General features: G+C 40.6%; 1 long non-coding RNA gene across 1 annotated transcript; it reads left to right on the top strand.

The window, feature by feature from the left end:
• Positions 1 to 1305: 1305 nt before the first annotated feature.
• LOC119876511 lies at positions 1306 to 16090 on the top strand. Its single transcript, XR_005363804.1, has 3 exons — positions 1306 to 2172; positions 7410 to 7585; positions 16033 to 16090. It is a non-coding gene; the product is annotated as an uncharacterized LOC119876511 (long non-coding RNA).
• Positions 16091 to 17523: the final 1433 nt, after the last annotated feature.

Genomic DNA, 17523 nt, shown 5'->3' with positions numbered 1-17523 from the left:
CAATCCACAGTCAGATCCCACTTCGTATTCACTAGGATGGTTATGACCAAAAAGACATAATAAGTGGGAAGCATGTGGAGGAATTTAAGTTCTCCTATTCTGCTGGTAGGAATGTAAAAACAGTGCAGGGCACCTTGGAAATTAGTCTGGTATTACTCAAAAGTTTGAAGTTACTATATGACCCAGCGATTCCACCCTTTAGACATATACTCAAGTAAAAACACGGCCACACAAAAACTTGCATGTGCATATTCATTGAATTATTAGTCATCATAGCCAAAAAGTAGGAACAAACCAAATGTCCCATTATCCCATTAACTGATTACTGGATAAACAAAATGTGGTATATCCACACAATCGAGTATTATCCAGCCATAGGAAGGAGTAAAATACCGATGCGTGCTGTGACGTGCGTAAACCTTGAAAACCTCTGCCAAGTGAAAGAAGGCAGACGTGATCCCATTTATATGAAATGTCAAGAATAGGCAAATTATAGAGATGGAAAGTGGGTTAGTGGTTGCCTAGAGGAGGGACTATTAATGGGCATAGAACTTCTTTTTGGGATGATGAACATATTCTAATACTGATTGAAGTGATAGTTGCACAGTTCGAATATACTGAGAACCACTGATTTATACACTTTAAATGGATGAATTGTATGTGCTGTTAAATGATACCTCGAACTGTACAGTGCCCACCCAATTTATTTTTCAAACAGCTACTAAATTATTAGGAATAAATACTTACTAGATTGGGCTTTTTTTTTTAAGATTTTATTTATTCATGAGAGACACACAGAGAGAGAGGCAGAGACACAGGCAGAGGGAGAAGCAGGCTCCGACATGGGACTCGATCCCAGGTCTCCAGGATGACACCCTGGGCTGAAGGCGGTGTTTAACCGCTGAGCCACCTGGGCTGCCCATAGATTGGGCTTTTTTTTTTTTTTTTCTTAATATTAAATAAATTTGGGGGTTGTTCCAGAGAGCACAAGCAGGGGGTAGTGGCAGAGCGAGAAGGAGAAGTAGGCTCCAGGAGGCTCAATCCCAGGACTCTGAGATCATGACCTGAGCTCTAGACAGATGCTTAACCCACTGAACCACCCAGGCACCCCACTCCAACTGGACATTTAATAAACAGAACTGTTATGGGTCTGAGAACCTACAAACTTTGGGAGTCTGTGCTATAAGGCAATCTCCCTTGATTTCCAAGATATACCTGCATTTTTATCTCTATCTGAATCTATTCTCTTTTATTCTAGAATCAAAGAAAAAGGTCTTTTCAAAACTGATTTCTCCACCATGTTCTTTTAACAAGTTCCTCTTGTCTAATCTGACATGCTCCAGCAGTATCTTACCCTGTCTCCTGAGCAAGCTCTCACACTGCACTGCTACTACTGCCTCCCTCCATGCGGTATAAACTGTTACCTGAGCAAGAGCAGTAACAGCAAAGAGGGCCTGGGGGGTCAGTTCTGCCTGAGAGTTTGGCAGTGGTGCCCGCGGTCGTCAACAGAATTGCTCTCTCTAATTAAAAACGAAACACCTCTATGTATCACCCTTCTCCAGTCCCAGCCTTAGAACATCCACAGCCGTCTCCCATCCCTTCATATCAAGACAGCTCCATGTGTGCTGTTTTAATTATCTTAGACTCTAGGGATAAGACAGAAATGTGGGTTCCATACCATAGTAACGAAAGAAAAAATATAGGAAGAAAATGAAGGAATCTCTTGTCACAAAGGCTGTGACATTCCGTCACTCACAGGCACAGAACCAGTTGAATTATTACTTAGAGTATTCTTAGAACTGTACCCAAATTAGGACATCACTTTTTGTAGCTCCATCTTGTAGAGCTTTGCTTTTCATTGTTAAGCTTCTCGAGTTAGAGGTTCAGGGACAGGCTTTCTAGGCAGCCCAATAAACATTGTGGATTTTATCTCTTTAGAGATTAGGGCAAGGGCATTCAAGCTTAATAACCTCAATTACAGTTTCTAACTTCTTCTACCTGAGAACCTTAAACAGGAAAGAGAAAAGGAGATTGAACAAAAAGAGCTAGTATGCTCCGTGTAAAGAAAAAAATTAACATGCTCCTGCTTATACATTACTAGACATACTTCCCAGTCCCTCCCTGGAGAGCTGTTGTCAAAGTTTTGGGACTGTTGAGAAGCAACCAGTAAAAGTGAGTGATTTCTAGCCACAGGCTTCAGTGAAGTAGCAGTTGGGGGCTTCGAACAGAAAGGAAGATGTGTTTGTTAACTTCAAGTTCCATTTTAAGAGTTACTGTTGGGGGCAGCCCGGGTGGCTCAGCAGTTTAGCGCCGCCTTCAGCCCAGGGCGTGATCCTGGAGACCCAGGATCGAGTCCCATGTCAGGCTCCATGCATGGAGTCTAGCTTCTCCCTCTGCCTTTCTCTCTCTCATGAATAAATAAATAAAATCTTAAAAAAAAAAAAAAAAGAGTTACTGTTGGGAAAGTAAAAACAGTTTATGATATTAAAAAGATCTAGCCTAGGATGGGGTAGGGAGTATTCTCTGAAAGATTATCTTAAAAGGAGAATGTTCCTATTAGGAACCCAGTCAGGCTGAGTTTATTGAAAGGAGGAACCAGTCTTTTTACTCTTTAGAATTGGAAGAATCCCTAGGATATCCTGAAGCATGTAGTAAATGCTCAATACATACTGAATTAAATTTCCAGTTTTCTCCCTTTCCTTCTTGCTGATAACTTTGTGGGTTTTTTCTCCTTTTCCTTCCTGGAGTTTCTCTTTCTGCATGCTCCCTCACTGAGCTATGGTACTTGTAGTCCCTCATACCTGTCACACCTGCGCTTCTGTGCCTTTGCACAAGCTAGATTCCCTCTCCCCTTGTGTTCACTGGAGGGACTAGACTGCTGCCTCACCCTTCAGACCTCACCTGCCACATTGCCTCTGCTTCACACACCCTGAACTCTGCCTCACTGTCCCTCAGATGCCAGCTGAAAGGCTCCAAGAACAGGACCCCCTCTTTTTGTTCAGCCTTTTGCTTCTAGGTTGGCGGCTGGCATTCTGTAGGTACACTATATATTTGCCAAATGAATGACCCACCTTAAACATTCTCTGACTTTTAGTACTTCGTGTTAATACTTTATTATGACATTTACTACATTGCTGTCTCATCTCACTAGATTGTTAGCTACACATGATTGCAGTTCACATACTTGAAAACATGTTCATTCATGCTTGCTTTTCTCCTACCTTACCCCTGAGGTTAAACTTCACTTTAGGGTCATAGCACTTGTACTTTCAAGTAGTTCTGCTTCTAGCCTTTTTTGGTGGGTGTGGTAGAGAGTAGTTGAGCCCCTTGTTTATTTTATGCATTTGACTTTCAAGTAAATATGTATTTGACATGCCTAACTTGGTCCAATTTCCTCCCCCCCCCCCCAAAAAAAAAACCCAAAACAAATCTTTGTAGAATATTCTTTCTTTAGGGTCACATTTCAATTTTGTAAGATAGAATATTGAATTTGCTGGAGAATTTCACATAAGAATTATTAACTGTATATTCAGCTCCAGATCTGTTTATTGGGGTAAGAAAAGACTATGAAAGGTAATTGGTGCTCAGGACTGTTTTGTGGATTGAATATATACCCAAAAAAGAGTGTTGGACTTAAGGTCAAAAGACATGTCATGAATTCTACTCATGAGTCCATTATTTAATATTGTACTGGATGTGCTAGCCAGTACAGTAGGAAAAAGTTCAAAATGAAGTTACCATAATTTATGTAGAACTATATGTTGGGAAATGTAAGAGGATCAATTGAAAAAGTCTTAAGACAGAGTAATAGGGTAGCAATTCAAACTTTTTCATATGAAGTTTCATTCAAACTTTTTCAATTCAAACTTTTTTCATATAGTAACTACTTCAAATAAAACAAAAGTAAACATCACTCCTCTCACAATAACAAAAAAGAGGAATTAACTCACTCACAGTTGCTAGCACCTATCATGCAGGGGAGTGGAGGGCCTTTAACAGTGTGGGTGGTACTCCCTGGGGTTGAGCTACACAATGTCTCTGAATATACTTAGAAAGTTTCAGAAACTACTTGAAAAATACTACAAAACTCTATAAAGAAACTAAAATAATTAAATGAAATAACTTGTTTTGGGGTAAGAAGATAAAACACTGTGAAGATGTTAGTCCTTATTTGTTTCAAGTTTTTATATAAATTCTAGCTAACATATAGTGTAATATTGGTTTCAGGAATAGAATTCAGTGAACTTATAACACCCATCACAACAAGTGCCCTCCTTAATGTCCATCCCCATCTAACCCACCCCCCACCCACATCCCTCCAGCAACCCTCAGTGTGTTCTCTGTCATTAAGAGTCTCTTATGGTTTGCCTCCCTCTCTCTTTTTCTTTTTTTTCTTCCTTCCCCTATGTTCATCTACGCTGTTTCTTAAATTGCATATATGTGTGGAATCATACGGTATTTGTCTTTCTCTGACTTATTTTGCTTAGCGTAATACACTGTAGCTCCATTCATGTTATTGCAAATGGCAAGATTTCATTCTTTATTATGAATAAGTAATCCTCCATTGTGTGTGTATGTGTGTGGATACACACACACCACAACTTATTTATCTATTAAGTCAATGGACATTTGGACTCTTTCCTTATTTTAGCTATTGTGAACCTTTTTGCTTATAAACATCATGGTACATGTATCCCTTCAATCAGTGTTTTTGTATCCTTGGGGTAAATACCTAGTAGTACAATTGCTGGGTTGTAGGATAGTTCTATTTTTAACTTTTGAGGAAACTCCATACTGTTTTCTAGAGTGGCTGTACCAGCTTGCATTCCCACCAGCAGTGTAAGAGGTTTCCCCTTTCTCCACATCCTCACCAACACCTGTTGTTTCTTGTGTTGTTAATTTTAGTCATTCTGACAGGTGTGAGATGATATCTCATCATGGGTTTGGTTTGTATTTCTCTGATGATGAGTGATGTTGAACATCTTTTCATGTGTCTAGTAGCCATCTGTTTGTCATCTTTGGAAAAATGTCTATTCATGTCTTCTGCCCATTCCTTAATTGGATAATTTGTTTTTTGGGTATTGAGTTTGATAAGTTCTTTATAGATTTTGGATTCTAACCCTTTATCAGGTATGTCATTTGCAAATATCTTCTCCCATTCCATAGGCTGCCTTTTAGTTTTACCGATTGTTTCCTTTGCTGTGCAGAAGATTTTTATCTTTTTTTTTTAAGATTTTTATTTATTTATTCATGAGAACATAGAGAGATAGGCAGAGACTCAGGCAGAGGGAGAAGCAGGCTCCATGCAGGGAGCCTGACGTGGGACTCGATCCTGGGTCTCCAGGATTCCGCCTTGCGCCAAAGGCGGCGCTAAACCGCTGAGCCACCGGGGCTGCCCGAAGATTTTTATCTTGATGAAACCCCTAGTTCTTTTTTGCTTTTGTTTCCCTTGCCTGAGGAGACCTGTCTAGTTAAGAGATTACTATGGCCAATGTCAAAGGGGTTGCTGCCTGTGTTCTCTAGGATTTTGATGGTTTCCTATGTCACACTTAGGTCTTTAACCCATTTTAAGTTTATTTTTGTGCATGGTGTAAGAAAGGGGTCCAGTTTCATTCTTCTGCATGTTGCTGTCCAGTTTTCCCAACACCATTTGTTGAAGAGACTATCTTTTTTCCATTGGATATTCTTCCCTGCTTTGTCGACTATTAGGTGACCATATAGTTGTGGGAAAATGCCAGTTCTTTCTGAATTGAATTAATGTATAAATTGAATGCAATCCAAATCTAAACAGAATTTGCTTTAGAACTTGTCAAAACTGTTCTAAATTTCACTTGGCAGAATAAAATAAAATTGAGTCATGGAAAATTCTGAAAAAAAGAAAAGTAATGGTTGCCTCCCAGATATTAATATGTATTATAAAGCCTCCGTAACTAAAACATCAGTGCACTTATAATAGAGTACAGAATTAGACCACAATAAAAATGGACGTATGTTAGAGATAGCAGGGTTAATTTAATAAAAGGTATTGGAACAACCAACTAACTGTTTATAATAAAATGAATGCAGGTTCCTACTTCTCATTCCAAAATAAATTCCAGATGGATCAAAGATTTAAATATACAAATTAACCATAAGAATGAGAAAAACTATTTGAATAAATATATTTGTGATCTTGAAATAGAGAAGACTTTTCTAAACATAGCCCTAAACAAATAAGCCATAGGATATTTTTATTCTGTATCTTGCATACAAAATACCATTAAAAAAAAACAACAAACTTGGAAAAAATATTTGTAACACATATGGCAAATGCGTAGAATCCCTAAACTTGAAAATGCTTCTTTATATCAATTAGAAAGGAAACATAACCCAGTAGGAGAAAATAGGCAAAGGACATAAGCAATTCACAAAAGTTGCATTTATCAGACTTTTAGTTTGACTTCTGTGTTTCCTGTCATGCCTAGGAAGAACTTCCCCACTCCAAGATGCTCAACTTTTCTAATGAAAGATAGGCAAACTAAAACAATTTTTTACTATCACTTTGGAAAATATCAATTACCAATATATAATTGATCATAGTATTGCCACAGTTTCGTGTTTGTAAAAGTATTCTAAGAGGCATTGGTAGGAATGTAAATTGCCATTATTTGGAGGACAATTTGTGAATGACTGTCAAAATATTTATTGTAGATACATGATTTGAGTCAACAACTCCACTTCTTAGCAATTTATCTTCACAAATATATAATTTTTTTTAAGATTTTATTTGGGTGGCTCAGCGGTTGAGCGTCTGCCTTCGGCTCAGGGCGTGATCCCAGAATCCCAGGATCGAGTACCACATTGGGCTTCCTGCAGGGAGCCTGCTTCTCCATCTGCCCCTCTCCTCTCTCTCTCTCTCTCTCTCTCTCAGGAATAAATAAATCTTAAAAAAAAAAAAAAGATTTTATTTATTTATTCATGAGAGACACAGAGAGAGGAGCAGAGACACAGGCAGAGAGAGAAGAGGCTCTCTCCATGGAGCCTGATATGGGACTGGATCCGAGGACTCCGGGATCACGCCCTGAGTCGAAAGCAGACACTCAACTGCTGAGCCACCCAGGTGCCCCACAAACGTATCAAGTTTACATACAAAAGGATTTTCACTGAAGCATTGTTCTTAATAGTGAAAAATTGGAAATTACCTAAATACCCATCAAAAAAGAGTTAGATATATTATGGAAATTCCATTGGAATTAAAAAATAAATGCATAAGCCCATAAGTACTGATGTGGAAAGCTATCCAAACTATATTAAGTTAAAAAAACAAGTTGCAGATGAGTAAGTATAATATGGTTTCATTTCTGAAAAGTTAAAACTTGTGTATATAGTAGTTACTCCCTTATCCGTGGTTCTGCTTTCTGTGGTTTCAGTTACACATGGTTAACTGTGGTCCAGAAGCAGATGATCCTCCTTCTGACTATCATCAGGAGGTCAGTAGTCACCTCGTGCTGCATCACAATGCCTGTGTTATTCACCTCACTTCATCTCATCACATGGGAATTTTATCATCTCACATCTCACCCGAAAAGAGGAAGTGTTGAGTACGGTACAAGATCTTTTGAGACAGAGACCATATTCACTATGTTTTATTACAGTATTTCATTATAATTGCTCTGTTTTGTTATGTTAATTTCTTTTTGTGCCTGATTGGTAATAATTAAGCCTTATTTATCATAGGTACATATGTACAGGAAAAAACATATACACAGGGTTCAGTGCTCTTCATGGTTTCAGGCATCCGCTGGAGGTCTTAGAATGTATCTCGCTTGGATAAAGGGGGACGACTGTACCTATAGAGTTCTTTTAAGCCCTGAGGTGTTTTGTTTTATTAGATTTTATTTTTATTTGTGAGAGAGAGAGGGAGTGGGAAAAGAAGCAGAGGGAGAAGGACAGACAGACTCTGAGCTGAGTGGGGAGTCCGACACAGGGCTCCATCTAGGACCCTGAGATCACAACCTCAGCCGAAACCAAGAGTCAGATGCTTAATGGACTGAGCCACCCAGGCGCCCCAAGCCTGGAGTTGGAGAACTGACTTCATTCAGAGGATAGGGCAGCCCCTCACTTTTTAATTTTAGAGAATAACCTCTCTGAATCTATTTTCCTGTGCCAGAAATTAGAGTATTATATATATATGAAAGGGCTCAAAAGATAAGATGTATATAAAAGCTCTTTTTCAACAGTAGTCTGCTACATAAATACATGGTAATCAAAAGTGACTAAATGTAGATGACTTTCATAATTATCTATATTGGGCAGCCCTGGTGGCGCAACAGTTTAGCGCCGCCTGCAGCCAAGGGTGTGATCTTGGAGACCCAGGATCGAGTCCCACATTGGGCTCCCTGCATGGAGCCTGCTTCTCCCTCTGCCTGTGTCTCTGCCTCTCTCTGTGTGTCTCTCGTGAATAAATAAATAAAATCTTCTTAAAAAAAAAAAAAAAAAAAATAAAATCTTTAAAAATAAGAAGAGGAGGAGGAGGAGAACAGTTCAGTGCTGTTACAAATGGACTGTGTCCCACCTAGGGGTATATTAATGTTCTAATCCCTGATCCTTCCTGTAAATATGATCTTATTTGGAAATATAGTCTTTGCAAATGTACATTAATTAAGATGATGTCATTGAGGCAGGCCTTGCTTGATCTAATATGACTGATGTCGTAATAAGAAGGAAACAGACCGCAAGACTCATGAGGGAGGAAGACCATGTAACATGAGGTAGTCTCTGCAGTGCCATAGCTGCATGCCACGGGACCCCCAGGCTTGCCAGCATACCACCAGGAGCTAGAAAGAGACTTAAGGGTTCTCTCCCTTTTCAAGTTCAGAGCATGGCTCTGCTAGCACCTTCATTTCAGACCTCTAGCTACAGAACTATGAGACATTATGTCTTGCTTTAGGGCACCTAGTTTGTGGTCATTTGTTATGGCAGACCTAGGAAATTAATGCAGATGCTATTGGCAAAAAGAATATCTTAAAAAAGAACTGAATTTTAGATATGCAAAATATGCCAATTGGGGAAAAAAAGTAAAATTACTATTTGCAAATGGTATTGTTTGCTTCGAAAAATGCAGTAGAAGGAATGGAGAAAGATAACAATAAGATAATTCAGTAAAGTAGTTAGGTATAAGCTTACTGTACAAAAATCCATATATTTTATATGGACAAGCCACAGCTAGTTAGGAGATACATGCACGGCTCCGTGTACAATAGCTATGAATAAAGTAAAATACCAAGGAATACTTAATAAAAACTCTAAGATCAAAAAAAAAAAAACTCTAAGATCTTTTTTTCTTTTTAGGCTTATTGGAGTCTTTTTTAAAGACTTTTCTTTTTAAAGATTTTATTTATTTATTCATGAGAGACAGATAGAGGCAGAGATACAAGCGGAGGGAAAAGCAGGCTCCATGCAGGGAGCCCAATACAGGACTCGATCCCAGAACTCCGGGATCACACCCCGAGCCAAAGGCAGACGCTCAACTGCTGAGCTACCCAGGCATCCCTAAAGACATTTATTTTAGAAAGAGAGCCTGCACAGGCAGGATGGGGCAGGCGAGAGGGAGAAGAGGGAAAGAATCTCCAGCAGCCTCCCCACAGAGCGTGACTCAGGGCTGAGATCATGACTTGAGCTGAAACCAAGGCAGATACTTAACTCACTGAGCCACCAGGCACCCCAGAACTATAAAATCTTCAGTGTAAAACCTTCTGGGGATCCCTGGGTGGCTCAGCGGTTTGGCGCCTGCCTTTGGCCCAGGGTGCGATCCTGGAGTCCCGGGATCGAGTCCCGCATCAGGCCCCCAGCATGGAGCCTGCTTCTCCTTCTGCCTGTGTTTCTGCCTCTCTCTCTCTCTATGTCTATCATGAACTTAAAAAAAAAAAAAAAAAAAAAAACTTCAAAATGTTACACAAGGACTCGGAAGGACAACTAAACAAGTGGAAAGGTACACCATGTTCTTGAATAGAAGGACTCAACATCAAAAATGTATTCTTTCTAAATTAACCTATAAATTTAATGTGACTCCATTAAATTCCAAACCGTGTTTGGAAACTAGACAAGATGATTTCAAAGTTCAAGTGGAAAAAGTGAAAAAGAGCCCTGAAAATTCTAAAAAGAATAAATGCGGAATTAGCTCTATCAAATATTAAAAGAGGGACCCCTGGGTGGCTCAGCGGTTTGGCGCCTGCCTTCAGCCCAGGGCGTAATCCTGGAGATCCAGGATCAAGTCCTGAGTCGGGCTCCCTGCGTGGAGCCTGCTTCTCCCTCTGCCTGTGTCTCTGCCTCTCTCTCTCTGAATCTCTCATTAATAAATAAATAAAATCTTTAAAAAAAATTAAAAGAGGAGACAAAGCTATAATAAACATAATAGTGTAGCATAGGCACACAAATAGGCAGGTCAACAGAACAAGAACTCCAGAAATAAACCCAAATATGCAAGAATTTTGTGATTTTTAAAATGTTATTTAAAATGTGTAAGTAAGGGGATCCCTGGGTGGCTCAGCGGTTTGGCACCTGCCTTTGGCCCAGGACGCGATCCTAGAGTCCCGGGATCGAGTCCTGTGTCGGGCTCCCTGCATGGAGCCTGCTTCTCCCTCCTCCTGTGTCTCTGCCTCTCTCTCTCTCTATGTCTATCATTCATTCATAAATAAGTAAATAAATAAATCTTTTAAAAATGTGTAAGTAAAAGATGAGTGTTCAACAAATAGGATTAGGACAACTGGGTAGCCATCTAGGGGAAAAATCCAAGTGAATGAAAAATTAAAATACAATAAAGAAAAATAGCAGTAAAAGGAGACATTTTTAATAATCTCAGAATGTCGAAGGTCTTTCTCAACAAAACAGAAGATGCAGAAGACATTTGACCACACTAAAGAATGTTTTCCCCTCCCAGTACTTCTAGATGCTATATAGTCCCAGGACAGCTGGGTGGCTCAGCAGTTAAAGTGTCTGCCTTTGGCTCAGGGCGTGGTCCTGAAATCCTGGGATTGAGTCACACATCAGGCTCCCCATAGGGAGCCTCCTTCTCCCTCTGCCTCTGTCTCTGCCTCTCTCTGTGTATCTCTCATGAATAAATAAAATCTGAAAAAAAAAAAGATGCTGTAGTCCCTACTACTATAATGGCATTTTGATCCCCAAAATGCCTTTAAGACAAAACAGTAACAAGGGGTGCCTGGGTGGCCTAGTCATTTAAGCATATGACTCTTGATTTTGGCCCAGGTCATGATCTCAGGGTCCTGAGATCAAGCCCCACATGGGGCTTCATGCTGAATATGGACCCTGCTTGATACTCTCTCTCCCTCTGCTTCTTGTGCTTTCTCTCTCTCTCTCTAAATCTTTAAAAAATAAACAAGGAAATACATGTTTCAAGAAGGCAGTTTCCTTCCAGTTCTCCTCGTTTCTTCTTTTTTTTTTAAAGATTTTATTTATTCATAAGAGACATACAGAGAGAGGCAGAGACGTAGGCAGAGAGAGAAGCAGGCTCCTCACAGGGAGCCTGATGCGGGACTCAATCCCAGGACTCAGGATCATGCTCTGAGCCAAAGGCAGACACTCAACCGCTGAGCCACCCAGGCATCCCATCTCCCCCTATTTCTAATACCCTCAAACTCAGACACAATGGAGCTCATCAGGCAAGGCCCAAAGCCTCACTAACTGGGCAGTTAGGAAAGGGTGGCACAGTGGAGGCTGGGGTTGCCTCCTTTCCTCTCTCTACTGTCCCTTTGGCCATGTCCTATTAGGAAAAGCAGAAGGCCCATTAGGCAGCCTGTGGGATGGGGGGGGGGGCCTGGCCCTGCTTTGCCCAACCAAGCCATACTGGAAGCTCCTTGCTTAGCTGCCCATCTCATCTTTATGTAAGTTCCTGAATCACCTTTGCATAGAAAATAAAAGTGCTCTGTTAAAATTTTTTTTTTCCTTTCTAGTAAACTACTATAAGCAAATTCAACAAACCAGAAATGAAAAAGTAAAGAGCTCCTATAAATCAGTTAACAATACAATGGGCAAAGGTTATGTGAGCAAATGCTTCAGAGGGAAAAAAATGGAAACATGTCTCAACCATGAAAAGATGCCCAATCTTAAACTTAAGAGAAATGCAAATTAAAATAATATGGGTAAAATATTTTTCACATTTTTTCAAAGTCAAAAAGTTTGACGACTAATTTACAAGGTATGAGAAAGCATATATTGCTGTTGGTGATATGTATGATACAAGCTCAATAGAGCATAATTTGACAATAACTAATACAAAGTGAAAATGTATACACTCAGGGCACCTGGGGGGTTCAGTTGGTTAAGCATCCAACTCTTGATTTCAGCTCAGGTCTTGATCTCAGGGTCATGAGTTCAAGCTCCATGGTGGACTCCACACTGGGCATGGGACTCACTTGAAATAAAATCACTCTTCAATCCAGCAATCCCACTCTCGGAATTTATCCTGCATATATCCTCATAAATGTAGATTCCTCATCCTCACAGAAATCTAAATGTTTATTTTCTGGAAAAGGCAAAATGAAAGAATTTCTGTACAGGGCATACTAAGCCAAATTCAGGTCACAAGTAGTCACTTGAAGATGAGGATTAAGAGGGCATGTGATTATTGAATGCTAGGATCCTCATCCTTGTCTCCCCACTAAGCTGACACAACCAAATCTTTATTCTCCATGCAGAAATTTTAAAAGATTATTTTCTGGAGACTCTGGCAATTCCCAAGATATAGGCCTAAGTTTCCCCAACAAAGGTCCCATAAAGATACCCTGCAGTGAACCCCAAAGTCCAGAAGTCCTAAAACCATGTGCTCAGATCTTCCAGAATGTTTTTTTTAGTCCCTGGCTCTAAATCATAAGCAGGCAACCAAGGATTATCCATGCATCTGAGGAAAGCCTCTAAACATGAGTTTTAGAAATGAAAACAAATGAACAGGGGCAGAGGGGAAGCAATGTTGGAGAAAACAGACTATATAGGGATATGAGAATTTTAAAACATGCTGATATTCTCAGATAAGTTCATAGTGCATCTATGAAACAAACAGGACAACATTTTTATAAGAAACCTTGGATATTAAAAATGTGCATAGCAGGAATAAAAACAGTAGAAGGGTTGGAAAAGAAAATTAAAATCTCCCAGGAAAAGCAACAAGATAAATCGTAGGAGGAAATAGAGATAAGAAAGAGTGCCACCGTGAGAGGTCCTGCATGCAAATATTGGAGGAGGAAATCATCCCCAGAACGTTCAAGAAAAATGTCTGGAACTGAGAGACATGTGTCTACAGAGCAAATGAGCCCCCCAGGTACCCAGCAAAATGGATGAAAATGAATCCATACAAGGCGCAACATGGGGAACTTTTTGAACACTCGGAATAAAGAGGAGATTCCACAAGCTAGCAGAGAAAATATCACATACAAAGGATCAGAAATCAGGTTGGCTGATTTCTCAGAAACTACTCTAAAAGCCAGAACTCAACCTGGAATATAAACTCTTGGACTCTGTATCTTAGTCTCTGCTGTTCACTGATGTAGCCCAAGTGCTTAGGAGCACTGCCAGGTGTGTATTAGAGTCTCAATAAAAATTCGTTGAATGAAGGAGAACAATGGAGAAATATTTCCAAAATTCTGAGGAAACGTTTCTTCCAGCCTGTAACTAAACCCATCAATCAAGAATGGAGTTAGGAATGCCTGGGTGGGGGCAGCCCCGGTGGCGCAGCGGTTTAGCACCGCCTGCAGCCCAGGGCGTGATCCTGGAGACCCTGTAACGAGTCCCACGTCCGGCTCTCTGCGTGGAGCCTGCTTCTCCCTCTGCCTGTATCTCTGCCTCCCTCTCTCTCTCTCTCTCTCTCTGTCTCTATGAATAAATAAATCTTTAAAAAAAAAAAAATCTCCTGCTCTGACCACCTCCTGAGAGCGACAGGTAGGGCAAGATGAGCTAAGAAGCAGAAAGTACAGGGATCCCTGGGTGGCACAGCGGTTTAGCGCCTGCCTTTGGCCCAGGGCGCGATCCTGGAGACCCGGGATCGAATTCCGCATCGGGCTCCCGGTGCATGGAGCCTGCTTCTCCCTCTGCCTCTCTCTCTCTCTCTCTCTCTCTCTCTCTCTCTCTCTCATGAATAAATAAATAAAATCTTAAAAAAAAAAAAAAAAGAAGCAGAAAGTACAGCAAAGCCCACTCATCTTGGCACTATTCCTGAGAGACATGCTGAACCTGGCCCACACTGCAGTCCAGCCAAATGGTCCCCAACTGTGGTGAGCCCTAGGTTTCCCATGTTTCAGAACCTTGTGAAGGGTCCCCAAGACGACCCCTAGGTTCGGTGATTCACTAGGAAGATTCACAGAACTCAGCATGTACTCAAGGTTTTGCTTGACTACAGTGAATGGACACAAAATCAGCAAAGGAAAAAGGCCAGCAGCAAAGTCTAGAGGAAATCAGGTGTGAGCCAGGAGTCTTCCAAGTGATGTTGCGCAGGACATGCTTAATTCTTCCAGCACCGAATGTGTGATAATCCATTACAGACTTAGCACACAAGGTTTTTATTGGAGGCCAGTCATATAGGCACATACCAAACTTACACAGTCCCAGAAGGAAAGTGAGTTTTCAGCATTAATGCTAGTGTTTGCACAGATTCTGCACAAAGGGCCACTCTCATCACTTCGGAACCCTCCTAAGATCCAAGTTGCAAGGAGCAACCTTGGAAGCAAATAGCCTGTTCTAAGGAGAGCACTCTGGGCCTGCTGTGTGAACTCTTCACAGTTGCCCCCAATCTTACCTGGAAGGGGTCCTCTAAGCCGTTTAGTTAGGGAAGTGGAAACCAGACTATGATATAGAATCTCTATTTAGTTATATTTTCCTGGAAGCCTTCAGTTGGATAGTGGTAACGTTGCCTTTTCCTTACGCAGGCAGATATGTGCTTGCCATTTAGTTTTTATTTACTGAAAGATCCTGTTGAGATACACATCAAGGTGGTAAAACCACAAAGGAAATCAAGGAAATGGGTGCTGGATTTTGTCTACCAAAGCCTATTCTCCCATCTCCCCTGGTAACAGGGTTGTAATTGAGCAGCACGTGGATGGCCATGTGACAGAAGTCTTGCTTCTGGAGCCTAAGTGAAGTCTGTGCTCTTTCTGGGTCTGAGTCTGACTTCAGGGTGCCTTTCCCAGCATTCCTTTCCCTTTACTACTGGCTGGCACCCAGAAGTGCCAATGACACACAGTAAAACATCCTAGCGACAGAAAACAAAGGTATAAAGAATCAGTTTCCCTGAATCACCACTTAGAGCAGGAGCTGCCTCACCAGCCTGGACTGTTCACATTCATGTAGATGTGAAGAAGAAACACTTATTTTCTAATGCAATATCTTTTTTTTTTTTTTTTAAGATTTATTTATTTAAGCAGGGGGTGGGGATGGGAAGGGAGAGGGAGAGAACCCTCAAGCAGACTCCTTACTGAGCTCGGAGCCCAACATGGGACTTGATCCCAGGACCCTGAGATCATGACCTGAGCCGAAATCAAGAGTCAGTGCTTAACTGACTGAGCCCCCTCCCACCTAGGCGCCCCTCTAATGTAGTATCCTTGAATGTCTTTCAATGTCTTTGTTATACCACTTTATCCCCACCCCATCCTCATCTACTGCAAAATGATAACGCAAAAGACAAGCTGGCAGCTACCTTAGGGAGAGGCTCACAGGGCACTTCCAAAATCTGGTAGTGTTTGTTTAACCTGAGTGATAAGACATTGGTATTGGTTTTATTCCTAGTCTTTTTAATCATACGTATGTATTTTACACACACTTTTGTATATTTATATGTGTGTATGAATCATTCCACAATTTAAAGAGAAAGTTAAAAATACAGTGATAATGAGGGGCACCAGGCTGATCCAGTCAGTAGAATATGCGACTTGATCTTGACGTCATGAGTTCAAGCCCTATGTTGGATATGGAAATTACATTTTTTTTAAAGATTTATTTATTTATTTATTTATTTATTTATTTATTTATTTATTTATTTATTTATTTTAGGCATAGAGAGAGAGAGAGAGAGGCAGAGACACAGGCAGAGGGAGAAGCAGGCTCCATGCCGGGAGCCCGACGTGGGACTCAATCCCGGGACTCCAGGATTGCGCCCTGGGCCAAAGGCAGGCGCTAAACCGCTGAGCCACCCAGGGATCCCCGGAAATTAATTTTTTAAAAAAAAGAAGAAATCCAATTGTCTAATAAAAATTAAATGAAAAGTAATGGCCCATAGCCCTATTAAAGTCAGGACAAGAATTTCTGTCTACCACCATTTAACATTGTACTGAAGTTACTAACCAGAGCAATCAGACGAGAGGAAGAAATTAGATACATAAAAAGTAGAAAAGACAAAGTAAAGCTTCTGCTATTTGTTGTTGGTATGATCAGGTACTTAGAAAACCTAAGAGAATCAACTAAAAAACTGCTATTAAGAGAACTCAATGAAGTAATAAGGGATACGATTATCTACAGCACACGCAAGTCTTTATGCACACAAACAGATAACAGCATTACAGCAACCATGCTCATACGTGTTCTCTTGTGGACTCATGTGAGCATTTGCCTTTGGTATGTGCTTAGGAGTAAGATTGCTAGGTCAGAGGGCTTACATATTTTTCATTTGATTGAAACTGCCAGATGGCTCTCTGAAACAGCTGCACCAGCTGACACATCCGCCAGCATCCTTGCCAGTATCTGCCATGTACCCCAGAGAATGTGCTTCTGCAAAACTAGGGGCTAAACCAAGAAAGAGGATGACATGGGATCTAAGAAAAAAGGATTATAATAAAGAAAAGTGGTGAAAGTAATCACCAGGATGTGCAACAGGCCTAAGTTGGAGCAGAAGGATACACAACTGTGGGAAGGAGGGATCCAGGAAATGAAGAGGCGATGTGCTGCATTTAGCTGTTTTGAAAATATTCCATTGATAGGTAACTGAAGGATCCGTTGGAGGAAACTTTAAAAAAAAAAAAAACTTTTATGAAACAAAAACAATGCAAACATAAACAAAAGACAGAATAACTGGAATAACAGAATAACTGGAAGTTATAAAAAAAAAATGAAGGGCATGTAATGGTACACTTCCTGGCTCATCATTGAGCAATTGTTACATGTCCTTGATAATGTAAACACTGACTTGATTTAGCTGAAGTTTATCATAAACTATGAAATAACGGGGAAGCAAAATCTGGGGTTGTTGGTGGTAAAAGTACTAAATCTTCATCTGCCATAACAGGAAGTCAGTAATATCTATCTATTGGTAATTTACAAAATAGCTGTGTAGGCCCTATGACTTGGAGACTGCTGGAAGAGTGACAGTGGCTGTGTGTAGCAGGGTAGAGGAAGGGGGAGTGGTGGGGCAGGGACTGCTATTTTCCATTATAAGCTTTTAAGAACCGTTTTATTTTTAAACTATATATTTCTTGGGGGCGCCTGGGTGACTCAATGGGTTAAGCATCTGGTTTGTTTGTTTGTTTGTTTTTAGCATCTGTCTCTTGA

The sequence above is a fragment of the Canis lupus genome, chromosome 8 (assembly GCF_011100685.1).
Source record: "Canis lupus familiaris isolate Mischka breed German Shepherd chromosome 8, alternate assembly UU_Cfam_GSD_1.0, whole genome shotgun sequence".
Lineage (NCBI taxonomy): Eukaryota > Metazoa > Chordata > Mammalia > Carnivora > Canidae > Canis > Canis lupus.
Note: the sequence above shows the minus strand (reverse complement) of the source record. Positions and strands in the feature narration are given on the sequence as shown.